General features: G+C 47.1%; 1 protein-coding gene across 6 annotated transcripts in view; it reads right to left on the bottom strand.

The window, feature by feature from the left end:
- The window catches only part of plekhg2 (pleckstrin homology domain containing, family G (with RhoGef domain) member 2), an 82,509-nt gene that overhangs the window by 27,161 nt on the left and 49,887 nt on the right, over positions 1-5,461 (bottom strand). The gene's annotated exons all lie outside the window — the stretch shown is intronic.

Genomic DNA, 5,461 nt, shown 5'->3' with positions numbered 1-5,461 from the left:
CCATCCATCCATCCATCCTCCCATCCATCCATCCATCCTCCCATCCATCTATCCATCCTCCCATCCATCCATCCATCCATCCTCCCATCCATCCATCCATCTATCCATCCTCCCATCCATCCTCCCATCCATCCATCCTCCCATCCATCCAGCCATTCATCCATTCATTCATCCATCTATCCATTCATCCATCCATCCTCCCATCCATCCATCCATCCATCCATCCATCCATCCATCCATCCATCCGTGTGACTTCTTCAGTCTCAGCTGCAGCTACAGCCCATTGTTCCTTCGGTGCTGCTGGTTTCAGTCATTGTGCAAATGTCCTGTTTATAAGGTTGAAACCTGCAGTCAGCTGAGACTGAAGACGTCACCTGATGATGACGAAACATCCAGATAAACAGAACCGACCTTTTGGGATTTCCGTACCTGGATGAGCACGAATTGGAGTTTGGTGTCAGCTACGCCACATCTCAACAGTCACCTGCAGAGTTTCTGAGCTTATACATAACTGAGACATGCAAGCAAAACAGCATTGTTTGTTGCCATGGAGGTTTTAAATGGTGTGGTATATTAATGTAAAGCATGTGTAAACTTTACAGCAATAAAAGGCTTAAAGAAGAGTCACTGTTCACAGTTGTGCTATAATGAAACCTGCAGCCGCTGGGATGACAACAGTGACAAATGTTAGGTTCATATAAAATGTCACAGACTGAACAGCCAAATTTAAGTCGCAAATTTTCTGTAGACAAGAAATGAAGCTGTAATCTGTCATCTCGGACTGAAGGAAGCCGACTTCAGCCTCAGATAAACACTCAGCTCTGCATGGAGAATTTAAAGCAGATGGCAGATATGAAAAATGTGCACCAGAGACATGCCTAGAAACTGCGTTTGGCAAGATTCCCATGAACTCATCCACTGGAACACACCGAGGACTTCCTTCAGCCCAAACTTCCACAGAGTCTCCAGGGTCGCTGTGCTTCACCTCGTGTTGTACGGATGCTCGGAGCAGAGGAAAGCAGTCAGTTTCACAGACTGCAGATAATCGCAGCCGCTCCCCCGAGCCCGAAGTCATCTCCACCAATCAGAGGTAACAAAACACCAACCTGCAATCTGCACAGCCAATCAAAACACTATTAACCTCTTAAATAGTCCCACCCGTGCGTCTACCTGTAAGCTTTGTTTGCATTGGGATAAAACGCCTGATTATTTGTCCAGATGAGTTTTCCACAGATATGCCGCACTCTACACTGAGGATCTGCTTTTCCCAACTATCTGCTCCGACTACCGAGTTCGGAAGTGCAGCAGTCAGTCAGCAGGCAGCACCGGGGCAGAAAGACCCCAGCTATCCCGAGATTTCAACACAGAACCATGTTTAAAGTCCGGCGGTTAACCTGGACAGTCCTGCCGTGCTGTGACGGGGCGGAGATGAAGGCTGGGACATAAACCCAGTAACCTGCTCTGTTTCCCAGACGTACTTTCGCTTTCATGTGTGTTGAGTCTGATCATTCCTGGAACATTTCTCTGCTCTGTTAAAAGTTGGCTTTAATCAGGAGACCCCCTGCCAGCCTCCAAAGCCCGCTGGCTCTACAGCTCATCAATTTACAGCATTACAAACTGTGCTTGCATCCAAGTGGAGTTTAGCGGCATAAATTACCTCAGCATCTGTCTCTGTTCTCCCCATGGAGCTACCTACTGAGATTACATCCACATCTGTTCAAATCATTCTGCTGGCAGCCAGTTTCATGATACACGCACAGTGTTGTGATATTATAAAGACAAATATCTCCTTCGGTTTTGTTGCTGATGGTTTTCGATGGCAGAGAAGCTGCGTTCCTGGAGCCGATCTGTTGTTTGGTGCGTTTTCATTTTTGTGCAGGATCCCCGGGCAAACAAAGCCTCTCGTCTCGTGTTCCCAGCGGGACGACAGCAGAGTTCAGAAACCTGCAATCCAGCACATTTCCCTCCAAATCTGACCCAGCGGATCACTGTGGAAAAATGCAGAGCAGGGGCTGACAGAGACCGAAAGTCTGCTCCTCTGGTGATCGCATTACTGCGAGTTTGCTGAACGCTCGGAGCTAAAATATTCCACAGGGCTGATTCTGGCTAGTAAGACAAAAGATTTGACCCAAAACCGAAAGATTTAAAGCAGCAGAAAGTTTGGTTCCAGATCTTTAAACCACGACCCCTGTGCTGATGGCTGCAGCACACGCAGGTGACTTGGAGACTCCTGTGGGACACAGCGAGGTGACCACATGAGTGAAAACTGGTTTCGAGCATATCTGAGAAGCTGAGGCTTGCAGGGATGAAACAGCGGAGGGGCTGATTCACAGCTGAAGAACTGACGTCCTGGTGCCTTCACGGACCTTCAGCAGCAACCACAGCATGCAGCGCTGCCTCCAGCACCCTCAGCCACAATAAACCCTGATCAGCTCAGACTTACTCTGATTACTTTTAACCTCTTTACAGCTGGGGTTGGGCTCACATCCACCCCTTCATCTGAGCCCTGAGGTTCGCTGGCTCTTTATTCTCACGTCTGCTGACTGACGGTGGCCGGCACACTCTCGCCATCCACATCAGACTTAAATATCTTCTCACGAACCCTTTTTAGGAACATGATCACCTGACATGTGTTATGGTTTCATCCTTGCATGCAAACATGCTGTTCAGTGATCTGTCAGTGTTTCACATTATTTCCTGTCTATGTGCAGTAACAAACACACAAAGTTTTCATGTGTCGGGTTTGCTGAAAGATTCCTGTGTTTCAGGCTGGGAAAAAGTACATTTGGCACCCGTGAGCATCCTAACACGCAGCAGCTGAAAAAATCAGCAGTTGAGAGGCCGGGAAGGGTCCAGCAGAGAAGGCAGCGATGCAGCTCGAAAAGCTGGAGACGCGCTGACAGAGACAGAGTTTCTGGGTTTGGTGGTCTGAAAGCATTTGACCTACTTATTTTTATTGGTGTTTAATGGAGCTTTAAGGAGGCGACAGGCAGATAGAGCGAGCGAGCGAGGTGAAGGAGGGGTCGCCTTCCACCCCGGCAGACTCGGTACGTGCCGAAGGGTTTAAACACACAGGGAGGCACATATGGGTGCCGATGAAGCTTTTACTGCGCATGTATGCAGTGATTTAAGTGCATCAATATGCAGACAGATGGAGGCCGGGCAGAGATCCAGGCAGGCCGAGCGCAGTCGGTCAGACGGTGGAGAGAAGACCTGCGTGAGATCAACAGTGACTCTGTTTGACTCTGCAGAGAATAAAGAGACGAAGCAGCCGCGGACGCAGACACGTGCAGTGAAACAGGGTAACGCTGCGCTCTGTGCCTCTCGTTCACATCTATCACTCACACGCAGCTCTCAGATCTCTGCGTTCGTGTTACTTCTTACTTCATTAACGGCAAAAACCAAAATAAATGTGACTTTTCTTCAGAGCATCGTACCACGCAGAGCTCTGCACGCTGTGGCAGAGACCGTCACGTGCAGCTGGTTAACGTGGGCGCGTGCTTTGTTTGAAGCTGGATCTGTGGATTTTTCACCACATTAACATCAGCCTCTCTGCTCAAGTTACAACCGCACGGTCTTGTGATCTGCTTCATTTGTGATGAGCGTGCAGAGTTTCCCAGTTACATTAACACTGCCTGAATAACGCTCTGCATGCTAGGCTAACGCTAACAGACGACTGAAAGCTCAGGAAGAAGAAACCAAAGATGAGCAGACGTGTTTGCAGGAGAAGAGACAAACAGTAAATATATGAAACTATCACAACGTCATGCCTGTGCTTGTTGTACTTGTGCTGTTGCTAGGTGGTTGCCAAGCAACCTGCTGGTATAATTGTGTAATTCAGCTCTTGTGGATCTAAAGAAATGTTAAAACAGGAGCTTTTCTAAGGTGTCACAGAGGCATAAAACAGGTCTGTTTTCTAACTCGTGATGTTGTAGGAGACAGTGTTTCACATTGATTGTGTTACTTTGTGTTGGAACAGTGAAACACTAAAGCACAGAGTTGCTTTTATTCTAACTTTTGGCACCGATTTTCTCTCTGCAGATCGATCTTAGATCTGTCCACACATCAGACATCGATCTCCTCAGCAGTTATCAGCCCTGAGTGTTGGGCGTGTTACGGGTGTAACACCTGTGAGTTTTTATTCCCCTTTAACTTAAAGTCCAGCTTTTGGTGATATTTTTCGGCTGTGTTGGTCTCCAAATGTTCTCCAAACTTCTGCAGCTCCAACAGATTTTGAGTTACAGAAAGAGATGATTTGTTAGTCACAGTTTGTTCCTCGCTGGTTGTTTCAGTGTCTTCACGCAGCTTAACCAGAGCTTCACACATAAAAGTATTTTTCCTCCATGAGGGCGAGAGGAGGCGCGAGTACCCAGAACTTACGTGCATTTTGCAGGAACATAAGATGTAAGATGGGGAAATATTGTTTGCTTTTCCAGAAATGTTCCATGAAATAACCCAGCACCTAAAATTACTTCATTTAATTTTAGGTTATTTCATTGTTACATGAAATTTCACCTAAGTACAGGGTACTTGTGCCTTATTTGTGGGTCGTCTTATGAAGTGTTACTGTAATGTTGATTGAGCTCATCACCAGCTTTTTGCTGGGAGGACAGGTGGAGCTTTCAGCCTGTGACAGAAGCCCAGCAGCACGTCTGAAGCAACAGCTGGAGTTAAACTGGTCTGTGCCTCCAACATCTGCCATCATAACTTCTTTTGTTTTCAGAGAACCACAATGGAAATGAGATTATTAAGCACTCGCCATCCATTCATCTTCATCAAACACATCTGCATTTTGAAGTTGAGAGTAAAAAATGTTGCGTGAGTGTTTTCATTCCAGTGTTGAAATTTATTTGAATCAGAATCAGAAGCAACATGTCGGTTTTGTGACAACACAAAGAGACTCAAAGATGTGAAAGGCTGAAGCCAAACTCCCTGTGAGGACCGCCTCAGACAGCGGCACAGACTTTGGTTTTAGGGTCCAGGTAAAGGAGAAAGACGTCAGCACGGGAAGACGAGGACGCAGCTCAGGCTGTCGTCCATGGAGCGGACCCCAACGCTCGCATTTACTCTGGTCATAAATCAGCGTCAGAGTGAACTCGACAGCGGTCTGTTCATCAGGAACAGGCCACAGAAAAATGTTTCTCACTGATGTCGATCAAACTTGAAAAGGAAAAGCTTTGTGTCAGTAATTATATCAGCCTGAGGCTGGACAGTGAGCAGGACTTCCTGTTTATACTTCCTCCTTTATCTTTATTGTTGTCTCCACAAAGGAGGTCATGTGTTACTCAAAAAGTTGTAGAGAAACTTTCTAAAGTCAAAGTGCTTCAGTCGACCCGGATCTGGAAGCAGGACAATGGATCCAGATCTCCACCTGAGCCGGGATCCAGCTCAGAGTCTGGGAATCCACTCCTAACAGGAAGCTGAGTGTGTGTGTGTGTGTGTGTGTGAGAGTGTGTGCGTG

The sequence above is a fragment of the Pundamilia nyererei genome, unplaced genomic scaffold (genome assembly GCF_000239375.1).
Source record: "Pundamilia nyererei isolate P.nyererei 1_Seehausen unplaced genomic scaffold, PunNye1.0 scaffold00076, whole genome shotgun sequence".
Lineage (NCBI taxonomy): Eukaryota > Metazoa > Chordata > Actinopteri > Cichliformes > Cichlidae > Pundamilia > Pundamilia nyererei.
This window is presented reverse-complemented; position numbering and strand designations above follow the sequence as displayed.